The following is an 18,345-nucleotide window of genomic DNA, read 5'->3' on the forward strand; positions in this document are numbered from 1 at the left end:
AGTTCCCTGAAAGCCATCTTGGGACAGGTGCTAGCCTCCTTTAGTCTGACCCTGGGCTCAAACTCAGCCGCATGTCTGGGAGTCTCAATCTCCAGAACCTACCCCCACCCCCAGCCAGAACTCTTCTTTCTATCCCCGGCCTTGGTTCCTCTCTCACTGAAAGGGTTGCAAAAGACTCCAAATGTTCTCCCAGCCCTTAGTGTTTCATCCAGTCAATGCCTACACCACCAATACAGTGATCTTTCTAAACCACAGCTCTGATCATACTTGCATTGCTAGGCCAGACATGCAGTGTTATGGGAAGACAGTGGGGATGGGGATTAGGGAGAGTGTCACAAGCTGGGACTCAGAAGATCATAGGAGGTCACCAAAAAGAGCGAGGAGAAGGAGACGTGTCAGCAGAAGGGCACGGCCACTGCAGAGTCTGGGAGTCAGAAGTGCATGGATGTCGGAGGCACAGCAAGTAAGGCAGAGTTGGGCAGGGGGAGTGGAGAGGGGACACCAGACTGGGAGCCAGGACTTTTTCCCCAACAGCAGTGGGTTGCTGGGTGGCAGGAGTCATGGCGGAGGCCTTGGGCAGAGTTAAGTTGAAAGGGCTTGATCCCAAGGAGAGAGGAGGATACAAGTACCAGGGATGATGGCACTAAGGAGATCACAAGACGTGGTGCCATCTCACCCCATTACCAGGGCTCCAAATTCCTCAAACCATCCACCCCGGCCCCCACCGCCCACACATGGATCTGCACAAGTCTTCCCTTCTGGAATGCAAATAATCCTAGTTACCTGTTGTGATTTCTAAGCCCCGGGATAGCCCGGGGCAGGGGGGCAGGGGGGAGTCTTGGATTTGGAGTCAAAGCCTGGTTTCAAATCTACCACCCAAGAGGTTGCCCTCACCACCGAGATTCACCTTCTTCAGCGCAAAATTACAACACAAACAGCTCCTTCCCGGAATGGATGGGAAATAATGTATGTGGCTTAGGACACATGGACAGGGCTCAGTCAGTGCAATTTTACCATAAATCGTGTTGCTTTCTCTGGGATTCCGTCCATATTCCCCCGAGAGCGTCCAGGAGTTCTATGTCCCCAAACTTTAGGCAGGTGTGTGCAAGCTCCAGCTAACAGCACCCCCAGGTTACCAAGGGGTTTTCCTGGGTTCTCTGGCCTGACTTGGATGAGGCTGGCACTCTCAGAGTGGGTTAATGGGGACTCTGTGTGTGTGTGTGTGTGTGTGTGTGTGTGTGTGTGTGTGTGTACAGGTATACATGCGTATCCCATTTCCGCAGGGGGTAAAGCTGGGGAGAGAGAGGCATCAAAAGGGCAAATGAATGTCAGATGTGGAGCCAAGCCCAGCAAGAATGGGGTTAAAGTAGATGAGCAGCAGGAGGTCTAAGGGGAGGGGCCAGGGTCCCCCTTGCTCAGTCCTGACAGCCAGCGGGTGCCATGGAGAGTGGGCATGGCAGATTGCCCACAGCTTCTCGCACGCTCCCACTTGGGCCAGGATCCAGGATGGAGTCCTTGCCCTGGTGCGTTACCTCTGAGCTGAAGAACTTCTGCAGGGCTCAGGGCTGGGGGCTAGATGGAAGGGAGTGGGTAAGTCCACTAGCTTTCAGGGACCCACCAACACTTCCCAGAGCTTCTTCGCAGGACAGGCTCTGTGACCCCATGCTTTTCCGTGACATCACTGTCAGTGACCTTTGGGGGCCAGTAGGGTGGAGTCCAAGGGGACGGGTACAGGCCATGATTCTCTGGTGGTCACAAAGGTTGGGATTGTCAGCCGCCCAGAGCTGGAGGGCAGCCTCAATGGGCACAATGTTTCTTGCTGGACTGGGAATGGCTTCCCTGCCCCGGGATATTGCAGAAATAGTGGACCTGTTGTCTTCACTCCTTCTTTATATTAAAAAGCACATTGTTGAGCACAGAGGCTGTGTGTGTGTGTGTGTGTGTGTGTGCGTGCACGCACACACACACACACACACAAGTGTAAAGAGTCGCGGAAAATGGCATTTTGCTTTTAGAACAAATGATGATGATGTGAAGTGGAAAACTTGCAACCCAGCCAGCAGAGAGAACTGTGTTTGTGCTTTTCAGAAGCCTTGGGAAGAAGAGAAGGAAAGAGGAGGGGGAGGCGGGGGTAAGACTTCCGCTGATGTTTCAAGAACACCAAACAGCGCTGGGAGAGATCAATATGCCCAATGAGTCCAAAGCTGATTAGAGCAAACACAGCCAACTGCCCTGTGTTCACTTAAAGTAATAGCCTTAAACACTCGACGGAAATAACTCAATTACCTTATTGATTTGGGATTTCAGCCACCTCCCCCTCCCCCAACATACAACACACATGAACCCTACTACAGACCCATACATAGCATTTTTTGTTGGCTTTGCCTCTTTTTAAAGAAAACTAATGTCATTGGCATGACCTGCACCACCAGCTTGGGAAATAAAGCCACCCCTGGTTTATGTGTGCGTGACTCACCCAGGTGCCCCCCTGCCCAGATTGAAGGATCGCATAACATCTCTCCCGGGACCTCCTCCCCACAAAACTGAAGAGCCCCAGGTGCTCGCTGAGCCCAAACTGGTTAGTGTAAAGAAATAATTGAGAAACCCGATCAGCTCACCAGCAGCCCCCTCCCCCATTTCCCACTGCTATTGCTTCCACCCAGGCCACAAGGTGCGGCTGCTGAAGTCACGCACGCCCCGCGCTCCCATGTCACCACTGCTGTGCGGCGCCTGGCTGACCCAGACCCCACACAGCCAGCAGAGTCTCCTGAGGGCGGACAAACCCGTACGCACCCACTCATCCCCAAGCCGTGTCCTCCAAAGCAGGACGGGGCAAGAGGCTTCAGGAAAGCCAGGAGCATCGCTACTCGAAGACTTTCCCCTGGAGACCCCTGATGCTGTGTCCTGAGAACAGACCCGGCCAGGGCCATCAAAGCCATCACAGGCAACTTAAACCGTTGACTCGCAACAGCTCAGCTGGAAAGAACCTCAGACATCATCCAACCAGCCCTCTGTCCTGGAGAACGAGGCCTGGCAAGATGAGGTGGCTTTCTAGTGTCCCATCTCCAGCCCGGGGAATGTGCTTTTGTGGGGGGTGGAGGGGAAGTGAGGTTCGATTGCCGGAAGGCCTCGGAAGGCATGTAATTGCACCCTTAGCTACCTGAGTGAGGACAGGACAAAGTCACGCCTGTGCCAATGCCTGGCCAGCTCAGCCACGGAGCTCGGCCACGGAGAAGTCCCTGGTGGGCCTCTTCCCACCTCCTAGGAAGCCCCTTCGTCCCAGGCAAGCCCTAGACTCTGTCTGCTTGTCAGCCTTCCCTCGCCGTGTTCCTGGATTTTCAAGCTCCTCCTGTCAGCTGGCTCCTTCCCACTCATTCAAACCTTTCTAAGATTTAAAAAAAAAAAAAAAAAAAAAAAAGTCCCTTTTCCAACATTTTTCTCTCCGCCCTCCTCACATCTCTGCCAGTCCCTTCTCTCCTGCTCTGTCCTTCATTTCTCTTCCCTCGGAAAAAGTTTACATGGACACCTCCCGTCCCCACGCACACACTCACGTCCATCTTCCTGGCATGTGTGTCGTGGGAGAAAGGTGACAGATTCCAGAGCGTCCTCAGAGGCCCCGTGGCCGCGTGTGGAAACGTCTGGTGCTCGCTAAGCACTGGGAAGGTGGGGGTGGGCACAGGAAGGAGGGCAAAACCAGGCTGCTGTCCCCAGAAATGCCCATGGCCCTGTGGCTCTGCAGGGGGCCGGGTGGGAGGGGTCTCCTGGAGGATACCCCACAGCCACTTCGTTAGGTACAAGGGGGGCATCTGTTCCACTGCTTCAGGCTGAAAGGTCACCAGCACCTGCCCCTCCCTACCCGCACTGGTCAAGCTTCCCGTGGCGGGTAGGAGTTTCTTTTTGACAAGGGCCGCTGGGACCTTTACGCCCTTGCAGGAACTTACTTGGAAGCCCAACGGGAAACTTTCTCTCCCTGACACTGATGTGTTATTTACTAGGGAAGGAAAAGAAAGGGAACCAGAGTGTACCGAACGCCTACTAAGTGCCAGCCGTTGTTCTAGGAGTTCGAGACACAACAGTAAGACCCATGTGTTCCCTGCCCTCGTGGGGCTTCCGTTCTAGTAGCAAAAACATACACAGGTGCACAAACATGATAATTACAGACCGTAAGAAGTGCCAGGAAGGATTGCCAGGGCGCGACACTCAGGACGGCACCAGGGACATCCCTAGGGTGGCGGGAACGTCTCTCTTAGAAGGTGACGTCTAACCTGAGACCTGAACAGTGGGGAGGCGGACAAAATTCGAGACGGAACTTAAAGCCATGCATTGTGGTGGCCATGCGATTGTCATCCGCAGTTTACACATCAGGACACTGGTGCCCCGGAAGATGAGCCAATGTGCCCAGGGGCAGGCTACCGGCCGATGTGAGTGACACCAACGCATGCTTTCTGTTACCTTTCCCCCCTTGGGGTCCTCGTACCTTCTCTCCCGAATCACAGAAGGCACCTGGAAAGCAAGCTTTGGAGTCTCCGTACGCAGGTGTTACGTGACCCTGCTTCGAGATCTGTGTCCAGCCCCGGTAAGGTGGACGTGCGAGGTCCTACCACTACATGCACGAGGAAGGTCGAGGCTGCTCTCTTTTCTCCAGGTTCTTGGAAGACAAGCCAGGGTGTAACACACCACCCGGGCATGACATTTGAGAGAAGTGCAGAGCAGGGAAGGGGGCTGAGGTCAGCGCCTTTGCTCCCAGAGCTCTGCGGTGAGCTGGCCCCGCAAGGACAGGGTGGTCTGGCCAGGCACGCAGGAGGGACCCAGTTCCCTCCAGGCACCGTGTGAGCTCAGGCCGGAAGCTGCCTCTTCCAGAAGAGACCGAGGGGCTGCAGGAGGCTGCCTGCAAAAGCTGCCAGAGCTCTCCGTGACCCCCACCACATGAGAAAGTGGAAGCATTGGTCCAGGACCCTGCGTTAGTCCACCGGTTGACATTTTCTGACCGTTTAAGTCGCGGGTCCCGAGTACTGGACGAGTCGCTGTGGGGGCATTCAAAGAGCACAGGACCATGATCTCAGTGGTACAGGACTGGCAAACCTCCTTGGGGAGAAGTTCTCAAGGTTCTGAGTCAGCTGGAGAGCACTTGTGCCCAGCCACCAGGCAGCACATTGAAAGCCACGTGACACAGGCAGGCGAGGCTGTGAGGGAGGGCTTCCTGGAGGAGGTGGGGCATATGTGTGTCAGGTTGGAAAGGTGGCGAGACAGCCACATTGGCAGAGAGGTGGCGGGAAGGACACTTCCAGTAATGGACATGCCATTTGCCAGACCACAGAGAAAGGCCAGGTGAGGGGCAGACAGGGAGAGCACAGGCACGGAACTAGGGATGCTAGGATCCAGCGGGTCAGGGAAGAGGGACTCACTGAAGGTTCTTGAGCAAGGCAGTCACAGGGTAAAATTCTAATAGCCATTCCTCACTTGCGTGCAACACTTTGCAATATTCGGGTTCCTCCACATACACGGTTTCTCTTGATTCTCACAACCACCCCATGAGGGACGAAGCTACCGCTGCCTCTGTCTCTGAAGAAATGGGTGAGAAACGTTGGAAAGACATGCCCATCATCACAGATCTGAGGGAAGGAGCCAAACCTGGAGCCCCACCCCTCGGCCTGTGTAGAAGGGGGAGCAGGGCAGCCTGGAAAGGGCATGGCTTCTGAAACCAGACAGATCTGAGTTCCAATGCTGACACTGCTGGTCACCACTAAGCTGTGTGGCCTGGGACCGACTATCAACCTCTCTGAGCCTCAGCTTTCTTCATCTTTAAGCTAAGAACAACACTACCTTAGAGAGACGCAGGTGCGTTGGGAGGCAGAAAGTCACGACGGCCTCTGGCACAGCACGGAGGTCCTACGGGTACAAGTCGCCCTCCTCTTTCTCCGCTGCTCCCCACTCAGGTCCTGAACAAGCCAGGTCATTACCCCAGCTTCCCTCTGTCCCTCAGCGGGACCAGCGAGGCTCTGGGGGCAGGTCGTTCTGGCCCCATGACCAAGCAGCACGGTTCTGCATCCCGCCTTCTACAAGGTCACGGCCGGCCCGAGACACACAGGGGCATCACAGCAGCTGGAGGGCACTGAGACCATCAGACAAGTGGGGAGGGGGGCGGGGGAGGAGGGGGAGGGCGCCAGGGCGGGAAACGGCTGGACCACAGGTCTGAGGAACCATATAGCACACTTTTTCCACTGCCCCTTGATACAACAGGCCCAGATTTGGTTTAATTTTTTTTTTTTAACAAAACAAACAGGATCTGAAATAACAGCCCACACAAACGACTTCTTAGAAACCTCACCCTTGACTTATCGTTGGGAATAAAAGCAATTTTTTATCCTGGCCAAGCTCTTTATTCTTTTTGGAACATTTTCATATACATTATTTCATTTGATCCTCAGGACGCTGAAAGGGAGACAGGCAGGCTTTACTGTTCCCTTTGAACAGATGAAAAATCCATGGCTTGGCGTGGGGGGGGGGCGGTGCGGGCAGAGCTCCCCACTCACTGCCCGCAGCGCCCTCTCCTCGCTCGCTCGGTGCGCAGCTCAGACTCCACATCCACCCCTTGATAAGCCCCGCTCTGATGCCTGAAGCCCTCCCCCGTCCCATTCAGCTACTGAGTCATCAGGCATGCTCACGGGAGCCTCGTACAACTGGAGGGCATGACGGAGCAGTTTTGAAAAGAGTCAGCCGCCCTGGACACCGCGGGCAGGTGCACTACACTCCCCAACGTACCGTCGAGGGTCCCTAACCCACCACCCTGCCCAGGAGCCCCTTCCTCACTGCTCCAACCACCCCTTCCTACCCTCTGTCAACCTGGGACCCTCAGAAACGCAGAAGACTGCTTTAGAGTCAGGTCGCCTGAGGGCCAAGCCTCTAGCTTCCGCTTGAGAATTTCGGTAAGTCCGTCCGCCCCTGGAGCCCCCGCTCAGCAAGCCTAAGGAGAGGCGAGGGCTGCCGACCCAGGCTGCCGATTGGCTCATACGTACATACGACCTGCTCCCCAGAGGCAGAGAGCAGCTCGGGATGAGAACAAATGAACACAGCTGAACCACTGTGGGCTCTAGGCACATAGGACGTCTCAGTGAATGCAACTGACAAAGTCCCCGGGCTTCGCTTGGCCTCTGTTCTAGGGAGGGGAGACGGCAAAGCAAAAATGAGTGCAACCAACCCATGAACGAAGAGGCAGGCTAGGTGCTGTGTGCTATTTGAGAAAAGAGTATTATAGGGTAATGGGGATGGAGGTGCCGGGAAAGACAGGGAGGCATGCAGGTTACTATTTTAAATAAGATTGCCATGAGTTTCGTTGAGAAGTTGACGTTTAAGCAAAGATCCGAAGGAAGAGGGGAGTTTGCATACGGATATCTGGAGAAAAGGCTTTCCAAGCAGAGGGGACAGCCAGAGCAAAGGCCCTTGGGAACAGGGAGGAGGCAAATGTAGCTGGAGCAGAGGACGCAGGGGGGGGAATAGTAATAGATGAAGTCAGAGAGGGAACAGGGCCAGGTTCTACAGTCACAGAGGGTTTTACAGGACATTGTAAGGATTCTAACCTTTACTCTGAATTTGGAGGCTTTTAAGCAGAGGAATGAAATGACCTAACTTTTAGCACTATCACTGCAGCCACTCTACTGGGGACAGAAGGTATGGGAGCGGGCCAGGGGGACACCTGGGACACCAGTGAGGGGGCTGCTGCAGAAATCCTGGTGAGAGGTAATGGAGTTTCAACATGGCGGCAGCAATGGAGATGGGAGGAAGAGGCCCATACCAGCCATGTTGGACAGGTAGAGCCGACAGGACTTCCTGATAGGTTAGGTGGAGGGTTAGGGCCGGGAGAAGAGAGGGTGTAAGGTACTCACCAGGGCCTGGGCCTGAGTAGCTGGGAGAGTGGGAATGCCATCACCTGAGGGGGCAGGACTGTGGGGAAGCAGGTGGGCATGAGGGATGCGGGGCTCGGGTCTAGATGTCCACTGGATGTCCAATGGAGGGAGATGTTGAGGTCACATGCCACTGAAGCCAGCTGCTGTGTCCTTGCTGATAACAGCCAGTCAGCATCCACTGCCCCGCCCCCAGAGCAGCTGGCCCTCGAGGACAGCTTACCCGGCAGCCTCATGCTGTGGTCACTGGGCACCCAGCTTTCCAGGCCGTGCCCCATGGACCAGTCTCTGTCACAAGGCAGCGCTGAAGGTTCCGAGGCTCGTGGCACAAAAAGCAGCCTCAGGGAAGCATTTTCAGACCAAAGCTGACGGCGTCCCAGAAGTTAGCACGCTGTCCTTTCTGCTCACAACAGCTTTGTCCAGTAGAACTTTCTGCAGTGATAGAAATGTTCTGTATCTTTCCTGTCCAATGTGAGAGCCACTAGCCAGGTGTGGCTTTTGAGTACTTGAAATGTTGGGACGTCTGGGTGGCTCAGTCGGTTAAGCGTCTGACTCTGGATTTCAGTTCAGGTCACGATCTCATGGCTCATGAGTTCGAAACCGGAGCTGGGCTTTGCACTGACAGTGCAGAGCCTGCTTGGGATTCTCGGTCTTCCTCGTTCTCTGCACCCCTCTCCCTCTCTCTCTCTCTCTCTATCTAAATAAATAAGTAAAGTCAGAACAACTGAGAAATTAACTTCTTTGTTTTAATTTTAAGTAACTTAAATCTAAATAGTCATATGTGGCTACTGGCTACCATGTGGGACACCACAGCCCTAGGTGGTCCTTCCCACTCCACACCATCTAGCAAAACTGGGCTCATCCTTCAAGGCTTCATTCCAAGGTCTCCAACCTTCCTTCTGTTCATACGAAGACACAGACCCCTCTTTGGTTCTCCTATAGTGCTTCGTACGTATTTCTCATGTGTCAGTATACAGGAATGATTTGGTTGCACGCCTACCCCCCAGTAGACTGCGGGCTTCCTGCAGGCAGGGATCTCTTTCTCGTCTCTGTAGTGCCTGGACTGGAAAATGTCTGGCACATAATAGGTGCTAAACAAATGACTGTTGAATGACCAGATGAGTGAACAGGTACATGCTTCACGCTTGTGCCCAATCTTTATTTCTTATTTCCACTAAGCGTAGAGGAGTGTGGGAAAGGTCAGAGATGGGAAACCAAAATCCGTTCGATTTTCTCATGAGCCCCATCTTCCTCCAACAGCAGAGTGAGGGACAGAAAGAGCAAATGAGGTCAAGACCGGGTTCAGAGTCCACGGCCCCCATCTGCTGAAGCAAACTTGAAGGCATTGACTTCAGCAGAACGTCAGGGACTTCAATATTAGACCAAGTACCTACAAGGGAATTTCTAACTTTGAAGCCAAAAGAGGGGAAAAAAGGTTTTGGTCTTTTTTTAAATATAATTTATCATCGAGTTGGCTGACATACAACACCCAGTGCTCATCCCAACAAGTGCCCTCCTCAGTGCCCATCACCCACTTTCCCCTCCCCCCCACCCCCCATCAATCCTCAGATTGTTCTCTGTATTTAAGAGAGAGCAATGGTTTGCCTCCCTCCCTCCCTATTTGTAACTGTTTTTCCCCTTCCCCTCCCCCATGGTCTTCTGCTAAGTTGCTCAAGATCCACATATGAATGAAAACATACGACACCTGTCCTTCTCTGACTGACATATGTCACTCAGCATAATACCTTCCAGTTCCATCCACGTTGCTGCAAATGGCAGGATTGCATTCTTTCTCCCTGCCAAGTAGTATTCCATTGTATAGACATACAAAAAAAGTTTTTTTTTTAAACAGATAATCATGACAAAATCATTTTGAGTTGATAAGGTGCTGCATTTGATGCAGGCGTTTTTGTCCATGAAAACTACATGATTTTCTGCTTTATAGTTTAGTGTCAAAAGCCATATTTGAGGCTTGTTCTTTAAATCAACTCTATCTATTGCTGAGCTCAGTGGCTCAAACTGAATCACCAGAAGTGATGAAGCCGGGCTTTGGCACGCTGGCACCTCCAGGTCTGGGTCCCGGAGGGGCTTACTAAGTGTCTTTAAAGCTAACTGCAGACCTGGGGCACGTGGGTGGCTCAGTTGGTTAAGCATCGGACTTCGGCTCTGGTCACGATCTCACACTTCATGAGTTCGAGCCCCGCGTCAGGCTCTCTGCTGTCAGCACAAAGCCCGCTTTGGATCCTCTGTGCCCCCCTCTGTCTCTCTGCCCCTCCCTGGCTTACTCTCTCTCAAAAATAACATTGGAAAAAAACTAACTGCAGGCCTGAGCTTTTCAGAGAGTATATTATTAAAAGTTTCATCTCTCTCTGCAAATAGTGTTTGTGTATTTCTGTGTGGAAGGCATGAGGGTTGTGGAGAGCACAACATGGCCCCTGTTCGTGAGAAGCTAACACTCTAGGTAAGAATTACAAGAAAAGTGATCTTGCGTCGGGAAGAAACATGGCTTAAGGGCTTTGCTGTAACTATTAGTTTGGTAAATACTAATTTTTCCATAGATCAGACATTGACTGGCAAAGACTCAGCGTCTCCAGATAATCAAATTAAGCCTTGAGAGGATGAGAATGAGAAGAGGGGGAAAAGGGAGAGTTGGAAAACCGAACAATGAGAAGGAGATAGAGATGACGGAGATGATGGAGATGATGCAGATGATGGAGATGGAGATGATGCAGATAATGCAGATGATGCAGATGATGGAGATGACAGAGATGGAGATGATGCAGATGATGCAGATGGAGATGGAGAGTGGGAGATGGAGGGGGGAGGGAGGAGAGGGAGAGTTTGGGCCCAAGATGCCTCTGACCGTGGTTGTTTCTTCTGTTCCAAACAGCTGGCTGGGTGTTTGGAGTTTGCGATGACTCACCATGTAGGCGGGGTGCCGAGGGAAGAAAAGAGAAAGCCACAGAAGATGGGAACCCCCTTCGGGCCCCTTGGGGTGTGGCTCTGGCGTTCTGTCTCATGGCCTCACACAGCCCAGCCTTTGGCGCTCGGGAGCCATTTTATGAGGTGGTTTCAGAGTCCCCCCAAGTTCCCTGGGGGTTTCCCCTAGGACACAGGGACTTCAGTGTCCTTGGTTGTAAACCTAAGTGACCACACATCAAGACTCTCTAAAAAGGGAGCAGTGTTCCCTTGTAAAAATAGGGGTGTTAGCTTGAGTCTTCCTCCCAGAAGAGGAAGGGAGGAGGGAGCAGAGAGGACTGACCTGAGCACAGACACTCATCTGGGAGCTGAACTGCAAAGCCCAACATGGCAGGGACTGTAAGGTCTTAGCTCCACGTGCAGGCTCAGTGGGTGCCTAGGCCTCGTGGACTGAATTCTGTCTCCCTCCCTGCAAACAAAGTCCTATCCCTAGTACCTCAGAACGTGACCATGGAAACAAGGCCTTTAAAGAGACGATGACGTGGGTGCCTGGGTGGCCCCGTCAGTTAAGCGTCTTACTCTCGGTTTGGGCTCAGGTCATGACCTCACTGTCTGTGGGTTCAAGCCCCACATCAGGCTCTGTGCTGACAGCTCAGAACCTGCTTGGGATTCTCTCCCTCCCTCTCTCTCTGCCCTCCCCCCCTTTGTCTCTTTTCAAAATAAATCAATAAACTTAAAAAACATTTAAAGAGACGATGATGTCAAAATTGAAATAAGAGTGTTAGGGTGGCCATAATCCAATCTGCCCCACGTCCTTATAAGAAGAGGAGATTAGGACACGCAGAGAGGCACCGGGGGGGGGTGTGCCCAGAGGGATGGCCATGTGAAGAGACAGCAAGAGAGCAGCCACCTGCAGGCCAGCCAAGTGGAGAGTCCTCTGAGAAACCAACCCTTGTCAGCACCTTGATCTCGGGCTCCAGATTTCAGAACTGGGAGAAAATCGGCTCCTGCTGTCTGAGCCACCCAGTCTGTGGCATTTTGCCACAGAAACTCCACAGACTCATGGAGAGGGGATCGGAGTGCATCATGTGGTCTGAGGGAGGGGCCCTGGGAGCTCCTCCAATGTGGCACATGTCCTCCACTGACCCTGACCCCAGACAGTCACTACAAGAAGCTGACGTTTGAGTTCTTCACATATGCCAGATTCTAGGCTAGGTTACTTTCTATTCTGTTACCTCACATAATTGTTAATACACACCTGAGGCTTAAAGCAGTGAAAGGGCTTGGTTTCCCCAAGGTCACCCGCCTGGGACCTGCTGGACCCAGTATGGAAGCCCAGGCCCTCTGATTCCAGGGGCAGCCACACCCTCAAGCTTTTATTTATGTTTTTGTTTATTTATTTTTGAGAGATAGAGAGACAAAGCGGGAGCAGGGGAGGGGCAGAGAGAGATTGGGGGATGCAGAATCCCAAGCAGGCCCCAGGCTCCATGCTGTCAGCACGGAGCCCGACACGGGGCTTGAACTCACAAACCACGAGATCGTGACCTGAGCCAAAGTCGGATGCTTAACCAACGAAGCCATCAAGGCGCCCCTCTCTGGAGACTTTAAAAGCCAGGAATGTTAGGGACTGCATGCCACTCTGTCTTTCCAAAGTCCCAGGAACACAGTCACCCCTAACCGTCCACTGGAGTTTCTGTGTACGTATTGTGACACAGAGAAATCTTTATTAAGTCCTACTTCTATTTTACTGGACGCTCTAAGCCAAACCCTTCTCTGACCACCTACGCTATTTAGTAGCTAGTTAAGAGCCATATACAACGCCAAAGATATTACTAAGGAATCATTTAAGAAAACGTTACATTGGACTCTTGCACAGTGGGATCTGACCTCCGGCACAGTCAGAAATCCACATAAAAGTTTTGATTCCCCAGAAACTTAACCACCAATAGCCTACTGTTGAGTGGAAGCCTTACCAATCATATAAACAGTCAACTAGTACATTGTTGTATGTTATACATATTATATGCTATATTCTTAGAAGACAGAAAAAAGAAAATATAATTAAGAAAATCATAACAAAAAGTACATTCACAGCACTGTGTTGTATTTATCAAGACAAATCCACATACTACGTGGACCCGCGCAGTTCAAAGCCATGTTGTTCAACAGACAACTGTATTGCTTTCTGGATATTAGCCTCCTTTTTTCTCCTTGGCTAAGTTTGCCAAGCCCAATGCTGTCTGGAGCTGCTTGTTAATATCTATTTTTAATGGGATATATTTATAATTGGATGTATTTATAACCTCTTCCTCATGGACACTTGCCTTCTTTCTGGAATCACAGAGGCATTTTAATGAATTGGCTATGACGGAGAAGAAGTGACTAGAAACAGGTTGTCTGTGGAGCTGGAGAGTCCTGACTACTCCTGTACCAGGCGCCCGATGCACCTTGTGAAGAAAGGTCTTCACCACTGCCATCTGGTTCCTACTTCCACACGAGATAGAGATAGATCACTCCCGGAAGGGACTGAGGACATCGGTTCCAAGGTTTGGCCAGCCAGTGCTGAAAGAAGCCTTCAGTGGAAATCCCTATGATTGAATTCTGCTTGACAAATATTTATTGTGTATCTATTACATGTTAAGCAGATTCGTTGTTTCAATACAGTGCTCTTAGCAAAATCCTACAAGCATCAAAACTGAAAGAAATCTTAGAGATGATGTGATTGGATTCCCTCACCTTAGAGCGGAGGGACACAATGCCTGGACAGGGAAAGCGACTTATCCAAGGTCAAGCAATAGGTTCTAGGCAGGCAGACGACCAGACTCCTCCTGAGTCCTGGGCCAACGGTCCTGACGCGCTGTGCGGCAGTCAGACCTCTGAGGGTATCGTGTCCAAGTTGGTTCACCACACTGTGGAAACCACGTGCACATCTGGAAAGGACCCATACAAAATAATAATAATAAGTAACTGAAATTGACAAGGGATGGAAAATTGATTTTTAAATTAAGTAGCGAAGATTCCAGCTGGACATAAGGAAGTACTTTTCAGCTGCCTGCATGATAAAATATCAAAATGAGCAACTCAAAGGAAAGCACGGGGAGAAATTCTCAGAAGGACAGGAGATAAGCATCTGTCTTTGATGGGTGAGGGGTCACCTGCTCCCAAACAGGGAGCGGCAGCAAATGTCTCCATTCCGGCCAGCTCCTAGGATTCCAAGTGCCTTCTATAGGACTCTGGCCAAGCCAACTACTGTTACTGAGCTCTGCATCATTGGCTCTACAATTTGTTTGAAGTTTCCTCTTAAAACCACTCCTTCACCCTCTTGGTTTTTTTTATTTCAAAAAAGTCTTCATTAAATGTATTTTTAAGGGGCCAGGGCAGAATCTGGAATATCTGAATCTCGGGCTTTTGGGATTTTTTTTTTTTTTTTTTTGCCAGAAGTGACAATGCTGAGGGATTAGAGTCTTGGCAGTAACTACAGGCCCAGGAAAGCAAAAGGTCAAGTGTGGGGCGAAGTTAGTTGACAGACACCATAGATCTCGACAGGCAGGGTCCTGGAGATCAAAGCGGCATTATCAAGCACAGCTGAACTCTGACCTTAGAGCAAAAAGGCCACTTGCTTTCCACCCTTTTTACATAATCTAAATATAGGTCACCTGAAGTTCAGGATACACCAGAAGCAAATGAGGGCAGAACCTTGACAGCAGCAGGGTTAGAGATGCAAGGGGCGGCCACTGCTCCCCCCACCCCGGCCTGTGGGGCCACATGAACACCCCAAAGTCACCCCGGGCACATCCATAAAGAAATTTAGTGCATCCAGGTGGCATCCACCCACAATGAGTTATCCTTGTGTCCTCCGGAACTGAGAAAGCACCAAACCCCTGGGTTATCAGGGGATCTATCCTTGCTCCTTTCCTGTTTCTGCAAAAGGCATCTCTGTGATGTCCCTAAATAAACCCCTCAGTCCTCTCCTGTACAAGTCCTCCTGGGACCCAGTTGGGTCTCGGGCTCTCAGCGAGGTCGAGCAGTGGTAAGTTACTCCATCCTGGTCTCCCTTGGTGCTATTCCTCACTCACAGACACTAGCACTGGACAACTAGCCTAACTGTTGCTCCATTTGGAACAAACCTCCATCGCTGCCAGACATGAGAAGGACAGACCCTCACATCTCAGCTAAAGGTCGCCTACTCAAAGTCAGGACAGAAGCACGTACATGATGACAGAGACACAGAGGAACACATTAACATAATGGGCTTCCTCCTGTTCTCGGACACGTGTCACCTTCTGGGCTTTGATTTCACCTTTGGTGTTCAAAGACGTTGGCAAAAGTCCCAGATATTAGCAAAGGGAGGCCAACCTAATAAGAAACCCTACATGCTAAGTCCATTTGTTTGAAGCACCACCCCCCCCACCCACCCTGCTCCACCTGCCAGCAAAGACATTGCAGAATTCACATGAAAACGGGCCCCTGTTCTAAGGGATCATAAAGTGGAGCCATTTCACTGGACCCTAGGACTGGTCCCGAAACCCCAACATCCTGCTGACATCACCTGGTTCTGAGTCAAAAGAGAGAAGATCGTGTAGACCAGAATTTTCCTACCTTCACAGCCTGTGCTGCATTAGGTTCCTGCTTACTTTCGCACCAGAAAAACATTAAGGAAAAATTTCGTGCTTCTCTGTCCTTCCTCCCCACTTCATCCCAGTAGAGAATTCTTTCTAGATGAAGGACGTATGTGCAGGCCAGCACATGTGTGCACACACAGAGCACACAAGTCACAAATACTCAGGCTAGAATTTGGCAGGTGGCCAAATCCTTTATCAAATGAACCATTTTCAAGAGATTCCTCAAGGATAACCCCACCAAACTCCAGGTAAACAGTGACGTACTCACTTGAATCACCAGGAAACCACCAGCGCCTTGAGGGCAAGGATTCTGTCATTATGTGGGGATCCCTGCCACCCAACCCTGTGTCCTCACATGACGGTCCTCCAACAAATGTGTCTGTGAATGAATGAATGAATGAATGAATGAATGAATGAAACTCTCTCCCTTATTATGGAGACCATCTCCAGCTACAAGGAAAGGCTTATTTTCCCTCCTAAATTTCTTCAGGGCCATTTCCCAGCCCCCACCCCACCCCCAGTGCCCATGTCACATCCCTACATCTAAGCAACTGAAAATAGAAATTTCCAGAACAACGGTAAGATGCTATGTGGCTAGTTCGTGCCAAAGCCAGCTTCTTATTTAGCAGTGCAATTCCACACCAAGTGTCTTCTCTTTATTGTGGTTTTACCATGAATTCAAAGCATAATGCCAAATGTAAGTTCAGAAAGCACCTTTTAAGAAATGAATTTTAGGGGCGCCTGGGTGGCTCAGTCGGTTAAGCATCCGACTCTTGGTTTCGGCTCAGGTCACGATCTCAGGTTTGTGAGTTCAAGCCCCACATCGGACTCTGTGCTGACGGCGTGGAGCCTGCTTGGGATCCTCTCTCTCCCTCTCTCTCTGCCTCTCCCCTGCTCACACACTCTATCTCTTTCAAACTAAATAAAAAAAACTTTAAAAAAAGAAATGGATTTAAGGCAGTGACTGCCGACGCTTTTCTACACGATCCCCTGACAGGTGTGAATGTTTTTGTTCGGAGCCAGCTGCGTCAGACGCGGGCTCCTCTGCTGCTTCTCTATCGACGCTCTAGCTCCTGTTGCGAGAACCGTGCCTGGCACTTGGGAGCCACTCAGGAAGTATTTCTCAATTTCACAGAATGAGTAAAGGTATAAATGAATGAATGGCAGGCTGACGTCTTCTGTGCTGCTGTGAGACTCTCCAGCCCTGGTGAGCCTCAAAGGCAGAGTCCCACGAGACGGGGCAGTGGTTGTTAAACTGCGGGATTACCAGTTTCCCAAGCCAGAATCAGGGGCTACCTACTCCTTCCCTCTCGTTTACCCACCTTCAAAAGATAGACTCTGTCACTTATGCCTGCTCACTTCCAGGACCAGTTGTGAATGACTTAGTTCTCTGGGCTGGGTGAGACAGGAACTCAACTAGAATGATCTTATACAGAAAGGGTCCCTGGGCAATGCTGTGTCCTTCTCAAGAAGCTTGTGGCTTCTGTCAGGTGCCCTCCTAACACAGCTAGTCTGCCTGGCCCCTCAGGCCTGGGGTTGCTCATGGCTCCCCCTGTGACTCGCCATTCCTACAAGCTGCACCCCTCCCTATCGGTTTCCCTAAACCCTGCTTGTATCATGATAAACAGTCCCTTTATTAAATCCTATATACTTATCAAGTACGAGCGTGCCTTGTCTTTCCTGCTGGGACCCAGACCCGTATATCCATGCTGGTCTCCTTCCTGACCCAAAGTAAACAAACCAAAAGTTCCCAGGTGTTTCTAATCACAGTTTCCTTGCATATACTAGTTATTCAATAAATATTTATGAAGGTAAATCATCAAGTCCTATCACCAATAACAAAACTAACCTCCATCTTTTCCAATTACAGGTCAGTAGATAATTTCCCTTAAATGTCAAAACTTCGGGTTCGAATACACAAGATTTTAAGAAATAAGAATCTCATTGTAGGGGCACCTGGGTGGCTCAGTCGGTTGAGCATCTGACTCTTGATTTCGCTCTTCTCTCTCTCCCTCTCTCTCTCTCTCTCCTTCTCCTGCTCTCCCCCACTCACTTTCTCTCTCTCTTCCTCTAAAATAATTTTTTAAACAACAGTGCTGAATAAATACCATTTAAAAAACAGAATTTCATTGTAAGTTGGTAAGCCATCCATTTCTTACTAGAATCATCGGTCTCCACCTTGGACACATAACAAAAAAGTATTATGCCTGGAGTACTTTTATAGTAATCCCTGGACCCATCCCCCACATTCTGATTTAATTAGTCTGGAGTGGATCCCAGGCACTGCCAATTTTTTAAAGCTTCCCAAGTGGCTCTAAAGGGCATCTAAGGTTGCAAATCACCTTTCTTCGCAGTACCTACCTTCTCCTTCCCAGGGGTGATAAATGTCTGCTTTAGCCATAATGAGGTTGCAAAGGTGAAGAAAAGACTGCATGTACGACTGGAGGAAAGGATACCTAGGGAAGTATTTCAAAAAAATTTCCCTCTTAAATGTAAATTCATTGAATAAATAAAATGAATGAAATTGCAAATAGCACCAAGGTCACAGTGAAGAATCCAGAGCTCGGAGCCCTGTTTTAGTGTCAGCCCAGACCGCAAGCTAGACTCAGTGAGGAGATTCAGAAGTGTTCACGCTTTGGTCCCACCCCCATGGCCCCACCCCAGACTGACTGCTTCAGAATCTATGAGGTGGGTCCCAGGTGACAGTAGTGTTTTTTAATGCCCCAGGTGAGTCTAAAGTGGCCAGAGTTAAAGACTATTAGTCTAGACCAAGCAATTCTTTTTAACGCCTTAGAAATTACATCATAGATCATGTCATTCTTTTAACACGAGAAGAAATTCAAATGTTTTCGTATAGAGACCAGCGACACCTTGAAATCTGGTCTAAATGTGATTAAATGGCA

At 50.5% G+C, this 18,345-nt stretch overlaps 1 long non-coding RNA gene across 2 annotated transcripts in view; it reads right to left on the minus strand.

Moving 5' to 3' along the window:
* LOC113603947 (uncharacterized) overlaps positions 1-18,345 on the minus strand; it is a 28,715-nt gene that overhangs the window by 10,040 nt on the left and 330 nt on the right. For both annotated transcript variants that reach the window (XR_008293014.1, XR_008293013.1), the window contains exons 2-3: positions 17,804-17,898; positions 13,557-13,750 (exon numbers count right to left, since the gene is read on the minus strand). This is a non-coding gene — a long non-coding RNA (uncharacterized LOC113603947). The remainder of the gene's footprint in view (positions 1-13,556; positions 13,751-17,803; positions 17,899-18,345) is intronic.

This window comes from Acinonyx jubatus, chromosome E4 (assembly GCF_027475565.1).
Source record: "Acinonyx jubatus isolate Ajub_Pintada_27869175 chromosome E4, VMU_Ajub_asm_v1.0, whole genome shotgun sequence".
Lineage (NCBI taxonomy): Eukaryota > Metazoa > Chordata > Mammalia > Carnivora > Felidae > Acinonyx > Acinonyx jubatus.